This window comes from Balaenoptera acutorostrata, chromosome 1 (assembly GCF_949987535.1).
Source record: "Balaenoptera acutorostrata chromosome 1, mBalAcu1.1, whole genome shotgun sequence".
Classification (NCBI taxonomy): Eukaryota; Metazoa; Chordata; class Mammalia; order Artiodactyla; family Balaenopteridae; genus Balaenoptera; species Balaenoptera acutorostrata.
In genome coordinates this window covers 92,000,750-92,017,537 of record NC_080064.1, presented here as the reverse complement: position 1 = coordinate 92,017,537, position 16,788 = coordinate 92,000,750, and the positions used below count along the sequence as shown (strand labels likewise).

Sequence of the window (16,788 nt, the reverse complement as noted above, 5' to 3'; positions counted from 1 at the left end):
ATTGAATTCAGGAGTGCTCATGTGATTTGCTTTGGCAATGAGATGCAAACAGAAGTAATGTTTTACTTTGGGGCTTCTATATGGTAAAAAATGTGTCAATATGTTTCTGTGACAGAATGTAAAGTGACTGATACAAAGGATCCCTTGTTGATCTGAGATGAACAAGAGAAATAAACTTTGCTATTGTAAGGCACTGAGAATTTTTAGTTCTTTGTTACTGCAGCATAACTTATTCTATCCTGATTGATACAACCATTAAGTTCCCTTAAGATATTTGATTCATAAAACATTCTTATATGACACTTTCTTTCTCTTGGGATGTAGGAAGTCAAGGGAAGAATAAACTGTAAGATCAGAGAATGTTAACCTTGAGAGAGACTATTGGAATAAACTAGTCCAGTGGTTTCCAGATTTTAAGTAATAACTAAAATTTCAAAACATTGTATAAAAACATATTTTAATATAAAGTCATGAAATTGTAGCTTTATAAAAAATCTGCCATTAATTGTAATGTCCCTTTTTTTGGTAATTTGAAAACACATATCTAAATATAATCATCTTGTTTTATTGATACAGAAAATAAGACCAAAGAACAAGACAATTAGCATTTACATTAGAGAAATAACCACTCTAAAAAGTAACAAAACTAACATGACATCAGCATCATGGTGGTGTATGCATTGTTCCTTTTTTCTCTCCCCTTTGATTTACAACTAATTGGACATCCATAACCAAACAAAAGCCCTCTGCATTTTATACCAGGATACCTAGGAGATTTCTACCCCTGTGCATTCAAAGTAGGTAGACAGGACCTCAGATGGGGCTGCAGATTCAAGGGAGTGGATGAGTCTGCTTTACTCTCACTTGCTCCAATTGGGAGAAAGGGAACCTGAGAACACACAACTGGGTGGACCCTCACAGGAGACAGAGAATTTGTGGAGGTCCAGCCAGCCTGATGGGGGAACTAGAGCAGGACTGAGACAAGTTTGGAGACAGAGGAGAGGCAGGAACCTGCTGAGGCAGCCCCCCTCTCCAAGGTGACCCTAAACAACACTGGACTTTTAGCAGTGGAAGTAGCTATCTCTGTGTTAGAGGAGGAGGAAAGCCAAAGTGGTGAGTGACAAACTGCCCAGATGCAGGTGGGTCACAGCTGGAGGGTCCCAATTCTCTCCAGCAGACCTGGAGTTCTGAGGAGGGACCTCCATGACTAGGGGGGTTGGGGAGGGAGAGAAAAGGAAAGGGGGCAGATAAGGGCATTGAAGGAACATGTTTCCTGCTATCTGCTTCAGGACTCTGGGAGACCCCACTCTAGGATCCCCCTACCAGGCCATGGCACTTCCAAAGTCTCAGTTCCTAAGCCCAAGCCTCCCCCCATTCTGATGCCAGCTCTTTTTACAACTCCCAAGCACAGCCCCAAGAGCCAGCTTCTACAGGAGAAACCTAAAACTTGAGCTACAGCGCCACCTTCTGGAAAACAAAAGAAAGTTTTCTAATTGCCAGCCTGACGAGCTGTAACAGCCAAAGCAAACAAATCCTTAACTAAGAAAAGTGCTTGCTACTTCAACTGCGAAAGTAGAGGCACATATCGTCAAACACTATGAAAAATCAAGGGATATGGTATCACAAAAAGAAAATGATAATTCTCCAGGAACTGAACTCAAAGGCACAGTATACTGAGATCTGATAAAGAAATCAAAGTAGCTGTTATGAAGAAATTCAATAAACTATAAGAAAACTCAGAAAGGCAAGTCAATAAACTCAGGAACAAAATTAATGACCATAAAGGATTCTTTACAAAAGAAACTGAATTTTTTAGGAACCAAACAGAAATTCTGAAGCTGAATAAATCAATGAATGAAATAAAGAACTCATCAGAGAGCAAAGGTAACAGAACAGATCAGATGGAAGAAAGAATAAGTGACTGGGAGGATAAGAATTTAGAAATGATTCAGTTAGAAGAGAGAAGAGAACTAAGATTTTTTAAAAATGAAGAAGCCCTATGAACCCTAAGGATTTGATCAGAAAAGCAAATATAAGAATAACTGGTGTACCAGATGGAGAAAAGAGGGAAAAGGGAAGTTTATTTAAAAAATAATAGCTGAGAACTTTCCAAACCTGGGGAAGGAATTAGACATAAAAGTCCATGAAGCTAATAGAACACCACGTTATCTCAATACAAAAAGTCTGTTTACAAGACACATTATAATGGAACTGTCAAAAAAATCAATGATAAAGAAAGAATCCAAAAGGCAGCCAGGGGGAAAAAAAAATGAAAGTAATCTACAAAGGAATCCCCATTAGGTTATCAGTGGATTTATCAGAAGAAACTCTACAGGGCAGGAGAGAGTGACATGACATATTCAAAGTGTTGAAAGATTGAAAATTACCAGCCAAGAATACTTTACCTAGTGAAGTTATCCTTCAGACATAAAGGAGATACAAACAAAAGGTGAAGGAGTTCACCACCACTAGACCTGACTTACAAGAAATGTTAAAAAAAACTCTTCAAGCTGACATGGAAAGATGCTAATTAGTGACACAAAAACATATGAAAATACACAACAGTTTAGTAAAGGTGAAAAACAGACAATCACAATTAGAAAACTGCAACTCTATACTAGAATGGTGTGTTAACCATTTAATTACAGTACAAATGTTAAAGGAAAGAAGAATTAAAAATAACTATAACTACTACAATTTGGTAATGAATTCACAGTACAACAACAGGAAAATTCTGACATCAAAAATATAAAAGAAGTAAAAGGATGGAAACTTTATAGATGAAAAAGGAGAAGTTGTTATCAGGATAAAAAGGACTATTTTGTTCCTATGAAATGTTTTATGTAAGCCTCATGGTAATCAAAAAGCAAAAATCTACCATAGGGACACAAAACATAAAAAGGGGGGACTGAAAAAATCACTAGGGAAAACCACCAATTTACAAAGGTAGGCAGAAACAGAAGGAAAAAGAAAGAATTGAGATGAAAAACAAGCAGAAGGCAAATAATAAGATGACAGTAGTTAAGTCCTTACATACCAATAATCATTGTAAATGTAAACATATTGAATTCACCAATCAAAAGGCACAGAGAGGGCTGGGAAAACCAAGACCCAACTATATGTTGCCTACAGGAGACTTATTTCAGGTCAAAGTGACATACATAGACTCAAAGGATAGAAGAAAATATTCCAAATAAGTGAAAACCAAAAGAAAGTGGGGTTGGTTAGCTATACTTATACTCAGACAAAATAGACTTAAAGCCCAAAACAGTAACAAGAGACAAAGAAGGTTATTAGATAATGACAAAGGGGTCAATACTTCAAGAAGATATAACAATTGTAAATATACATGCACCCAACATGAGAGCACTAAAATATATTAAGCAAATACTAAAAGATCTAAAGTGAGAAATAGAAAACACTACAATAATAGGGGACTTCAATATGCTACTGTCAGCAATGGATAGGTCATCCAGACAGAAAACCAACAAGAAAACATTGGATTGAACCACACTTTAGAACAAATGGACCTAACAGACATTTATAAAACATTCCACCCAACAGCAGCAGAATACACATTCTTCTCAAGTGTACATGAACAGTCTCCAGGATAGATCATATAATAGGACATAAAACAAATCTTAGCAAATTTAAAAAGACTGAAATCATACCAACTATCTTTTTTGACCATGATGGTATGAAACTAGAAATCAACAAGAGAAAAGCTGTAAAGTCTACAAATATGTGGAAACTAAACAACACATTTCTGAACAACCAGTGAGCTGAAGAAGAAATCAAAAGGGAAATAAAAAATTATCTTGAAACAAATGAAAATGAAAATACAACATATCGAAATGTATGGTATGCAGCAAAAGCAGTTCTGAGAGCAAAGTTCATTGTGATAAATGCAGATATTAAGAAATTAGAAAAATCACAAATAAAAAAATCTAACTTTAATATCTCAAGGAACTAGGAAAAAAGAACAAAGTAAGCTCAAAGTTAGCATAAGGAAGGAAATAATAAAGATCAGAAAGAAAATAAATGAAACAGATAGAGATCAGAAAAACAGTAGACAGGATCAATGAAACTATGAGATGGGTCTTCAAAAAGATTTTTTTAAAATGACAAATCGTTAGCTGGACTAAGATGGAAATAAACTCAAATAAATAAAATTAGAAAGTAAAAAGGAGATGTTAAATATAATATTACAGAAATACATAGGCTCATAAGAGACTATTAAGAACAATCATGTGCCAACAAATTAGATAACCTAGAAGGAATGGAAATATTTCTAGAAACACACAACCTATCAACACTGAATCAGGAAGAAATAGAAAATCTGAACAGACCAATAACAAGTAAAGAGATTGAATCAGGAATCAAACCCTTCCAACACAGAAAACCCCAGGACCAGACAGCTTCACTGGCAAACTCTACTGAACATTTTCAGAAGAATTAACACCAATCCTTCTCAAACTCTTCCAGAAAATTAAGCAGAAGGGAATACTTCCAAACTCATTCCATGAAGCCAGCATTACTGTGATATCAAAGCCAGATAAGGACACCACAAAAAAAGAAAACTGTAGGCCAATATCCCTCGTGAATATAGACGTAAAAATTCCCAACAAAATATTAGCAAACTGAATTCAAGAACACATTAAAATGATTATACATCATGACCAAGTGGGATTTATCCCTGGGATGCAAGAATGGTTCAACATATACAAATCAATAAATGTAACATATCACACTAATAAAATGAAAGATAAATATCACAGTCATCTCAATAGATGCAGAAAAAGCATTTGACAAAATACAACATCCTTTCACGATAAAAATACTCTACAGATTGGGCATAGAAGGAACATACTTCAACATAATAAAGGTCATATACAAGAAACACACAACTAACATTATAGTCAATGGAGAAAAATTGAAAGCTTTTCCTTTAAGATCAAGAACAAGACAAAGATGTCCACTCTTATCACTCTTATGCAAATAGTAGAAGTTCTAACTAGAGCAATTAGAGCAGACAAAGAAATAAAAGACATTAAAATCTGAAAAGAAAAAGCAAAACTGTAGCGATTAGCAAGTGATGTGAGTTTGTATATTGAAAATCCCAGAGACTCAGCCAAAAAAAATATTGGAACTAGTCAATTTCATTAAAGTTGCAGGATACAAAATTAACATACAGAAATCAGAGCTGTATTTCTATACACTAATGATGAACCATCTAAGAAAGAAAGAAATCTACCCCATTCAAAATAGCATCAAAAACAACAAAATAGGGCTTCTCTGGTGGCGCAGTGGTTGAGAGTCTGCCTGCCAATGCAGGGGACACGGGTTCGAGCCCTGGTCTGGGAAGATCCCACATGCCGCGGAGCAACTAGGCCCATGAGCCACAATTACTGAGCCTGCGTGTCTGGAGCCTGTGCTCCGCAACGAGAGGCCGTGATAGTGAGAGGCCCGCGCACGGCGATAAAGAGTGACCCCCACTTGCCACAACAAGAGAAAGCCCTCGCACAGAAATGAAGACCCAACACACCCAAAAATAAATAAATAAATAAATAAATAAAAATTAAAAAAACAAAAAACAAAATATTTAGGAGTAATTTTAATCAAGAAAGTGAAAGATCTGTACAACAAAAACTATAATAATTTGCTGAAAGAAATTGAAGAAGACACAAACAAATGGAAAAATATCCTGTGTTCATGGATCAGAAGAATTAATATTGTTAAAATATCCATACTACCCAAAGCCATCTATAGATTCAACACAATTCCCATCAAATACCAATGGAATTCTTTACAGAAATAGAAAAAAAAAAAATCCTAAAATTTGTGTGGAACCACAAAAGACCCTAAATAGCAAAAACAATACTGAGGAAAAAGAACAAAGCTAGAGATATCACACTTCCTGATTTTAAACTATACCATAAAGCTATAGTAATAAAAACAGTATGGGACGGGAACAAAAATAGACACTTGGACCAATGGAACAGAATAGAAAGCCCAGAATTAAAACCCCTGAATATACAGTCAACTAATATTCCAGAGGAGAGCAAAGAACACCCAGGGGGAAAGGAGAGTCTCTTCAACAACTGGTGTTGGGAAAACTGGATAAACACATTCAGAACAATAAAATTATACCCCTATGTTATACCCCATGGGAGCTCAATAAAGATTTATTGAATTTTTAAAAAGATTACAATATGCAATATTTCTATCACATCTCAGAATCCCTTTGTAGTCAATTCATCTACCCAGACCTGGTCCCTTGGGGCCCATTCATCAGGTAGCTGTCTTATAGTTTCGTTTTTATATTATTTTATAAAAATGTAGTCATATAGTATGTGACTTTCTGAGTCTGGTTTCTTTTACTGAACATGATACATTTGAGATAAAGCCATACTGTTCCATGTATCAGTCATCACTATTTTGTAGACAGGTACTACAATAGTTGAAGAACATTCGAGTTGTTTCCATTTTGGAGGATGATGAATAAAGCCACTGTAAATGTTTACATGTAGGTTTTTTTGTTCAAATTTTTGTATTGTTACACATATATCAAAATTTACCATTTTAATTTTCTAAGCATACAGTTCAGTGGTATTACATACAAACATATTGTACAACCATCACCACCATTGATCTCCATAGCTCTTTTTGTCTTGCAAAAGTGAAATTCTGTACCAGTTAAACACCCCATTCCTCCCTCCACTCAGCCCCTGGCAATCACTGTTCTATTTTATGTCTCTATGATTTTTATTACTACAGGTACCTCATGTAAATGGAATCATATGGCACTTGTCTTTTTGTGACTGGATTGTTTCATTTAGCATAATGTTTACCCTGCAAGGCTTATCTCTGTTGTAGTATATCACAGAATTTCCTCCTTTTTTAAGGCTGAATAATATTCCATTGTATGTATATACCATATGATTCTTATTCATTCATCTGTCAATTGACACTTGTGTTTCTTCCACCTTCTGGCTGTTGTGAATATTGCTGCTATGAACATGGGTGTACAAATTTCACTTTGAGATGCTGCTTTCAATTCTTTTGGATATTCACCCAGAAGTGGAATTGCTGGATGGTATGATAATTCTACTCAAAATTTTTTTTAGGACTGCCACACTGTTTTCCACAATGGCTATACCATTTTAGACTCCCACCAGCAGAGCACAAGTTTCAATTTCTCCACATCCTTACTGACACTTACTGTTTTCTGTTTTTTTTTTGATAGTAGCTGTCTTAGTGTGAGGTGGTATCTCATTCTTGTTTTGATTTGCATTTTCCTAATGATTAGTGATGTTAAGCATCATTTCACGTACATAAATTATGGGCTGTCTTCTTTGGAGAAAAGTCTATTTAATCCTTTGCCCATCTTTCAATTGGGTTGCTGTTTGTTGTTGAGTTTTAGTAGTTCTCTATGTACTTTGGATATTAATCCTTTATTAGATAAATGACTTGCAAATATTTTCTCCCATTCTGTGGATGGATTTTTCCTCTATTGATAGTGTCTTTTGATGTACAAATTTCAAACATTTTCATGAAGTCCAATTTGCCTGTTTGTTGTTACCTGTGCCTTTGGTGTCATATCTAAGAAATCATTGCCAAATAAAACATTGTGAAGTTTTTGTCCTATATTTTCTTCTAAGGTTTCATTGTTTTAGCTCTTAAATTTAGGTCTTTGATCCATTTTGAGATAATTTTTGTATATAGTGTTAGGTAAGTGTCCAAATTCATTCTTTTATGTGTGGCTATCTAGTTTTTCCAGCACCATTTGTTAAAAAGAATCTTTGCCCATTGAATGGTCTTGGCAACGTTGTCAAAAACCATTTGACCATATATGTAACACGTTCATTTCTGGGCTCTCTGTTCTATTTCATTGGTTTATATGTCTGTTTGTATGACATTACCACACTGTTTTGATTACTGTAGGTTTGTAGTAGGTTTTGAAATCAGGAAGTGTGGATACTCCAGGTTTGTTCTTCTTTCAAAAGATTGTTTTGGCTATTTGAGGCCCCTTAAGATTCCATATGAATTTTAGGATGGGTTTTTCTATTTCTCAAAAAAAGTCATTGGGATTTTGATAGGAATTGCATTGAGTCTGTAGATCACTTTCCATAGAATTTACATTTCAACACCATTAAATCTTCCAATCCATGAACATGGGATGTGTTTCAATTTATTTATGTCTTCTTTAATTTCTTTCAGCAATGTTTTGTAGTTATCATTGTACAAGTCTCTCATCTCCTTTGTTAATTCCTAAGTATTTTATTCTTTTTCATGCTACTGTAAATTAAATTGTTTTCATAATTTCTTTTTCAGATTGTTCATTATTACTGTATAGAAATGCAACTGAGCTGGTTCACTTTGTTGTACAGCAGAAACTAACACAACATTGTAAAGCAATTATACTCCAATAAAGATGTAAAAAAAAAATGCAACTGATTTTTGTATGTTGATTTTGTATCCTGATACTTTGCTAAATTTATTACTTCTGACAGTTTTGTGTGTGTGTGTGTGTGTGTGTGTGTGTGAAATCTTTAGGGTTTTCTAAGTAAGATCATATCTACAACTTAATAGAAAAAACCCAAATAACCCAATTTCAAAATAGGCAAAGGACCTGAAGAGACATTTTTTCAAAGAAGACATACAAATGGGCAACAAGTACATGAAAAGGCGCTCAATATCACTATCACCAGAAAAATGCAAATCAAAACCACAATGAGATCACCCACTTCATACCTGTTAGAATGGCTATCATTAAAAAGACAAGAGATAACAAATGCTAGCAAGAACACGAAGAAAAGAGAAGGCTCATACACTGTAGGTAGAAATGTAAACTGGTAGTCACTATGAAGAACAGTATGAAAGTTCCTCAAAAAATTAAATACATCTACTATATGGTCTACTAATCCCACTTCTGGCTATGTATTCAAAGTAAACAAAACCATTATCTAGAAGAGGTATCTGTACTCCTATGTTCATTGCAGTAGAACCAAAATGGCCATTAACAAATCAATGGATCAAGAAAATGTGATATATGTATATATGTGCATAAACACACACACAGATACATACACATACATAATATTCCATGGTGTGTGAATGAGCTTGGGGGTATTAAAGAAACCAGACAGAAAAAGACCAAATACTGCATGGTATCACTGTATCATTTCTATATCAAAAAAAAAAAAAAAAAGTTGAACTCATATGCAGAAAGTAGGAAAAGTGGTTGCAGGGGCTGGATGGTGGGGGAAATACAGAAAGGTTGGTAAAAGAAAAGTACAGACTTTCAGTTATAAAATGAATAAGGACTGAGGACATAATGTATAACATGATGACTATAGTTGGTAACAATGTATTGTATAATTGAAATTTGCTGAGAGTAGTATGTAAATGTTCTCACCAAAACAAGATAAAACCAACAAAAAAATGTGATATGATGGATGTTGATTAAATCAATGTGGAAATTCCTTTCACAGTGTATACATATATCAAATCACCATGTTGTATACATTATCTTAGAATTTTGTCAATTATATCTCAATAAAGCTGAAAAAAAATCATATTATCTGTGAACAGAGATACTTTTACTTCTTCCTTTTCAATTTGAATGGTTTTTTTTTTTTTCTTGCCTGATTGCTCTGGCTAGAACTTCCAGCACTTTGTTGAACAGAAGTGGCAAAAGTGGACATCCTTGAGTTGTTTCTGATCTTAGAGGAAATGCTTTCAGCCTTTCAGTATGGAGTATGATGCTCACTGTGAGTTTTTCATATAAGAATATTATTATATTGAGGTAGTTTCCTTCTGTTCCCAGTTTGTTGAATGTTTTTATCATAAAGGATGTTGAATTATGTCAAATGCTTTTCTGTGTCAATTAAGATGATTGTGTAGTCTTTGTCCTTCATTTAGATTTGATAGATTTTCATATGTTGAACCATCCTTGCATTCCAATATAGATCCTTCATGGTCGTGATGTATAATCCTTTTAATAGGCTCCTGAATTTGGTTTGCTAGTGTTTTGTTGAGTTTTGCATCAGTGTTGAACATAAGGGATATTGGCTTGTAGTCTTCTTTTCTTGCAGTGTCTTTGTCTGGCTTTGATATCAGGGTAATATTGGTCCCAAGGAATCAGTCAGAAAGTTTTCCCTCCTCTTCAACTTCTGTAAAAAGTTTAAGAAAAACTGGTTTTAATTCTTCCTTAAATGTTTGCTAGAAATCTATAGTGAAGCTATCGGGTTCAGGACTTGTTTTTATTCTGATCACTGATTCAATCTCCCTACTAGTTACAGGTCTATTCAGAATTTCTATTTCTTTGTAGCTTAGTCTTTAGTAGGCTTGTGTTTCTAGGAATTTGTCCATTTTATCTCGTTATACAATTTGTTAGTGGAGAACTGTTACAGTACTCTTATAATCCTTTTTATTTCTGTAGAATCTGTAGTTTGTCCCCACCTTCATTTCTGATTTTAGTAATTTAAGTCTTTTTCTTAGTCCCTGTAGCTATAGGTTTGTCAATTTTGTTGGTCTTTCTGAGCAATCAACTTTTGATTTTATTGATTTTCTCTACTATTTATTTTTTATTCTCTATTTCATTTATCTCTAATCTTTATTATGTTCTTCCTCTGCTAGCTTTGGGTTTAGTTTGCTCTTCTTTTTCAAGTTCTTTAAAAATTGTAAAGCTAGCTTGCTGATTTGAAATCTTTGTTAATGTTAGTGATTGTAACTATAAATTCTCCTCTTAGCACCACATTTGATGCATCCCATAGTTTTGGTATGTTGTGTTTTTGTTTTTTTTAAGTATTTTTTTTTTCTAATTTCCCATGTAACTTCTTTGACCCACTGGTTGTTCAAGCGTGTGTCATTTAATTTCAACAATAGTGTGAATTTTCCACTTTTCCTTCTGTTATTCATTTCTAACTTAATCCCATTGTGGTTGGAGAAGATACTTTGTATATCTCTTTTCACTGAAACTTAATTTGTGGCCTGACATATGGTCCATTCTGGAAAACGTTCCATGTGCACTTGCGATAAATACGTATGCTGTTGTTGGCTACAGTGTTCTGTATATGTCTGTTAGACACAGTTATTAAGTCCTCTATTTCCTTACTTCTGTTTGACTGAACTATCCATTATCGTTACTACAGTCCTGAAGTTTCCAACTATTATTGTAGAATTGTCTATTTCTCCCTTCAACTCTGTCAATTTTTGCTTCATATATTTTGATGATCTGTCATTAGGTTTGTAAATGTTTATAACTTTTATATCATTTTGCTCTATTGAAACTTTCATTAATATGTTTTTGTCTCTTTTAACTTTTTTTTTAAAAGAAAGCCAATGTTTTTTTTAAAATTAATTAATTAATTAATTAATTTTTGGCTGTGTTGGGTCTTTGCTTCTGTGAGAGGGCTTTCTCTAGTTGCGGTGAGCGGGGGCCACTCTTCATCGCGGTGCGCGGGCCTCTCACTATCGCGGCCTCTCTTGTTGCGGAGCACAGGCTCCAGACGTGCAGGCTCAGTAGCTGTCGCTCACGGGCCCAGTTGCTCTGCAGCATGTGGGATCTTCCCAGACCAGGGCTCAAACCCGTGTCCCCTGCATTGGCAGGCAGATTCTCAACCACTGTGCCACCAGGGAAGCCCTCTTTTAACCTCTTTTTGATTTAGTCTATTATTTTATCTGATATTAATATAGCCACCCCTGCTCTCTTTTGGTTATTATTTGCACTGAATATCTTTTTCAACACTTTCACTTTCAATCTATTTGGTCTTTGGATCCAAAGTGACTCTTGCAGATAGCATACAGTTGGATCAAGTGTTTTAATCCATTTTCTCAATCTTGGTGTTTTGCCTGGAGAGTTTAATTCAGTTATACTTAAAGTAATTACTGAAAAGGAGGGACTTACTTCTGTCATTTTGCTTGTTTTTTATATGCCTTATAGGTTTTGGGGGTTTTTTTCTGGTCCCTCATTTCCACCTTAACTGTCTTTTATGTTTAGTTGATTTTTTTGGTAGTAAAATGTTTAAAATACTTTCTCACTTCCTTTTGTGTTTATTCTGTAGCTCTTTTCCTTGTGGTTGCCATGGGGTTTACATTTAACATCCTAAAGTTATAACATTCTAATTTGAATTCATACTAGCTTAACTTCAGTAACATACAAGAAGTGCCTTTACAGTTCTGTCTCCAGTCCTTTCTCCCCCAAATTACATCTTTATAAATTGTGTGCCCCTAAACATAGATAACTATTTTTAAATGCATTAGCCCCTTAAATTATGTTGAAAACACATGTAGAATTAGACCACAGTTACAGTAATATCAATACTAGCTTATAGACTAACAATTGTCTATTCAATGTATTAGTCTGTTAAATCATGTAGATAACAAGTGTAGTAACAAACCACTGTTACAATAATACTAGCTTTTATAATTGTTCATGTATTTCCCTTTGTTAAGATCTGTATTTCTCCATATGGTTTTGAGTTATGGTCTACTGTCCATTCATTTGACTCTTGCAAGAGTCCCTTGAGCATTTCTCACAGGCAGGTCTAGTGGTAACAAACTCTACTGCTTTGTTTATTTAGGAATGTCAATTTCTCCCTCACTGTTGAAAAATGGTTTTGCCAGATATAGGACTCCTGGTTGAATTTTTCTTCCTTTAGCACTTTGTATATGTCAGTCCACTCCTTCTGGCCTCCAAAGATTCTAATGAAAAATCTGCTGGTAATCTTTTTGAGAATCCCTTGTATGTGAAAACTCACTTCTCTGTCTTTGTTTTGGTAATAAGTTTTATTATGTCTTGATGTGGATCTTTGAGTCAATCTTACTTGGAATTCGTTGAACTTCTTGGATATTTATAGTCACGACTTTCATCAGACATGGGAAATTGTCAGCTATTATTTCTTCAAATATTCTCTATCTCTTTCCTCCTCTTTTCTGGTACTCCCACAGTGTGCATGTTGGTCTGCTTGATGGTTTCCCATAGGACTCTTATGCTATGTTCATTTCTGTTCAATCTTTTGTCTGTTCCTCAAACTTGGTAATTTCCATTGTCCTATTTTCATTGTCCTATGTTCACTGATTCCTTCTTCTGCATACTCAAATCTTCCTTGGAATTCTAGTGTATTTCTCATTTCAGTTATTGTACTTTCCCAGCTCCAGAAATTTTTGGTTTAATTTTAGATTTCCTATCAATTGATATTTCCATTTTATTCGTAAGTTGTTTTGCTTCTACTTCCTCCACATCTTCTGTTAGTCCCTCGAGCATCTTTAGAATAGTTATTTTAGTCTTTGTCTAGTATAGCTGCCATCAGGTCTTCTTCAGGGATAGTTTCTGTCCATTTAGTTATTTCTCTTTGAATCACCCATATTTTCCTGTTCCTTTGTATGTCTTGTAAATTTTTTCATTGAAAACTAGACATTTGAATTTAACATGATGGTAACTGAAATCCATATTCTCCCCCTTCCACATGGTTTGCTCTTTTTTTATTGTTTTTGGTTTTTTGATTATTGTATGCTGTATCTGTGCTAAGGACCAGCCTGAGGTGTAAAACCCAAGGTCTTCTCAGACTTTTGAGCCTTTCCCTGGGATTAGTGGGCAATTTCTAATTTTCTCCATATGTGCAGTTGTTTTTGAATATCCTAGTCTTTAAGCATGTCTGGCTCCCCAAAGGGGGAAAGGAAAAATAAAGAGGGAGGGGAAAAGGGGGTGCCTGCCTTATTATTCCCCTGTAAGTCACTTCACTGGGGCAGCGGATAGAAGGGATAACTTACAAAAATGGGAGGAGGTACAACAACCTTGGCTGCCAACCTCTTTGTACCTCTGTGATCAAAAGCAGCAATTAACAATTAGAGCATAGATTCCCCAATATTTAGAGTTCAGGGCCCTTTTGCCCACCCTGACTCCTACCAGCTGCATGCAAGGTGTTCCAGGATACATACATGGCTGCCTGCCACATGGTTGGGGATGGGGGATTGGTAGCTGCTACTATGAGCTGGAATTAACCTAAATTAACTACAATTTATTGTCCAAGGCTTCCCCTGGAAGTTGCAAGCTTTTAATAGACTCCAGAGTTCCAAAATAGTGACATCAGGCAGATTCTGCTGGTGCAGCTGTCTAGGTGGGGAGATGGAATCCTGGTACTTCCTACTCCATCATCTTCCCAGAAACCTCTTAGGTATAGATTTTCATGTGAACATAGTTTTTTTTCTTGTTCTTCTTAGATAAATACTTAGAAGTGTGGTGGATAGGTCACATGTAAGTGTTTGTTAACTTTATTACAAACTTCCCCAAACTGTTTTGCAAAGCAGGTGTACCATTTTGTACTTCCACCAGCAATGTATGAGAGCTATAATTGCTCCACATTCTTGACTGCTCTTAGTAGTATCAGAATTTATCTTAAGCCTTTCTAATAGGTGTGTGGTCCCATCTTATTATGGTTGTATTTTGCATTTGTCTAATGGCTAATAATGTTTGGCATCATTTCATGTGCTTGCCATCTGCAAATCTTTGGTGAAGTGTCTTCAAATTTATTGTTCATTTTTTTGTTTTGTTCTTATTGAGCTTTTCAAGTTCTTTATATATTCTGGATACACTCCTTTGTCAAATATATGTTTCCCAAAGACTTTTCCTAGTCTGTGGCTGCCTTTTCATTCTTCATAGTGTCTTCTAAACAAACAAGATTTTTATTGGACAAAGTTCTATTTAGTTTTTTAACGGATCAAACTTTTGGTGTTGTATATAAGAACTCCTTATGTAAGCAAAGTCATACAGATGATTTTGCTAGAAGTTTTATAGTTTTACATTTTACATTTTGGTCTATGATTTATTTTGAATAAATTTGTGTGAAAGAAATGTGTTAAGGTTCACCCTTTTTCAGGGTGGGGGGGCAGATACAGGTGTCCAATTATTCTAGCATCTTATATTTAAATGACTACCTTTCTCCACTGAATTGTCTTCTCATTTTTGTCTAAAATTAATTTACTATACATGTGGGTCTATTTCTGGACTTTTCTGTTCCAGTGATCTATGTATCTATCCTTCTGCCAAATACTATGTTATTTATTCTAGCTTTATAATAAGTCTTAAAAGTATGTAATCTAAGTCATACAACTGTTTTTCAAAATTGTGCTGGCTATTCTAGTTGTTGCTTTTCCAAAGAAATTTGAAAGTCAGCTTAGCAATATCAACACAAATATCCTGCTAGAATTTTCAATTTGAAATGAATCTATATATCTGAGGTGACAAAATAATCGTGAGTCTTACAAAACATGTACACAGTGTATCTCTCCATTTATTTAGGTCTTCTTTATTTTTTAACAAATAAAGAATAAAGGTGGAGAGTCTTCAGCATACAGGTCTAGTACCCATTTTGGTAGATTTATACCTAATTATTTCATTCTGGAACTATTGCAAATGGTAATTGTAGAAAAAAATTTCAATGTCTAACTGCTCATTGCTAGTGTACAAAAGTATAATTGATTTCTACATATTTACTTTTAATCTTACAATCTCGTTTAACTCGATTGTAGGAGCTTTTTAATTGGGATTTTCTACATAAACAATCATATCATCTCTGTATAGGAATAGTTTAATTTCCAATCTGCATAGCTCTTCTCTTTCTCATTTTAAGCACTGGCTGTCAGTGAGATTTTGAATAGGAGTAGTGAGGGTGCCCTTCCTTGCCTTGTTTCCCCTTTCCTTAGGGAAAAAACATTTAGCCTTTAACCATGGAGTATCAGGATAGCTGGAGGCTGTGCAGACACTTTTCAGCTTAAGGAAGCTCTTTTCCTAGTTTACTGAGTTTTTATTAAGAATGGATATTTAATTTTGTCAAATGCTTTTCTTTCACTTATTAAGATGATCATATGCTTTTTCTTCTTTAGTCTATTGATAGGATAAATTACATTTACTGATTTTCAAAGATTCAATAGCCTGCATTTTTGAAGATAAACTTCTTTTGGTCATGATTTAAATCCTTTTTATGTATTTCTTGATTCAACTTGCTCATATTTTGTTGAGGACTTGTACATCCATATGAGAAATAGGAATATGTGGTTTTCTTGTAACTTTTTTTTACCACCAGGGTACTGCAGGCCTCTTAATATGAATTTGGAAGTGTTCTGTTGTATAGTATTGTTGGTTTTTTCATTTAATGTTTGGCAGAATTCACCAGTGAAGCTATTCAGCCCTCCAGGGGAGATTTTTAGCTACAAAGTAAATTTATTAGATATAGAATTGTTCAGGTTACCTACTTAAAAAAGCTTTGGTAGTTTAACACTTTCAGGAAGTTGGCCCATTTCATCAAAGTTGTCAAATTTATGGAAATAAATTTGCTAAAAATATTCCAATCTCATCTTCTTACAATCTGAGGGGGAGGAGGGGTTGTTTTCCTTGGCAGTAAGGCTAGAACTTTTTCCACTTTATTAATCTTCTCAGGAACTAGTTCTGTTTCCAATGATATTTTCAACTGTTTTCTGTCTATAAGTTCATTGATTTATGATTATTTTTATTATTTCCTTGTTCTGCATGCTATGTGCTTAATTTACTCTTCTTTTTCTAGTTCCTTAAGGTAGGTTAAATCTATTATTTTTCTTCTTTTCTAATATAGCTAATATAGCCAAATTCTCTTTAAACCCTCCTCTTAGCTGTATCCCCCAAATTCTGATGTTGTATTTTCATTTTCATTCAAATATTTCCTAATTTCTCTTATAAAAATGTCTGCTTTGATCCATATATTATTTAGAATTGTTATTTAATATCTAGGAACTTGAACATTTTTTCAG

The 16,788-nt window shown here is 34.5% G+C and overlaps 1 protein-coding gene across 5 annotated transcripts in view; it reads right to left on the bottom strand.

The window, feature by feature from the left end:
* The window catches only part of RNPC3 (RNA binding region (RNP1, RRM) containing 3), a 70,349-nt gene that overhangs the window by 22,232 nt on the left and 31,329 nt on the right, over positions 1-16,788 (bottom strand). For 2 of the 5 annotated variants that reach the window (XR_009009183.1, XR_009009182.1), the window contains exon 17: positions 9,649-10,175. The exons of the other annotated variants lie outside the window; for them this stretch is intronic. The gene's annotated coding sequence lies outside the window, so the exon portion shown is untranslated. Of the gene's footprint in view, positions 1-9,648; positions 10,176-16,788 lie in introns of those variants that run through there. 5 annotated transcript variants of the gene reach the window in all.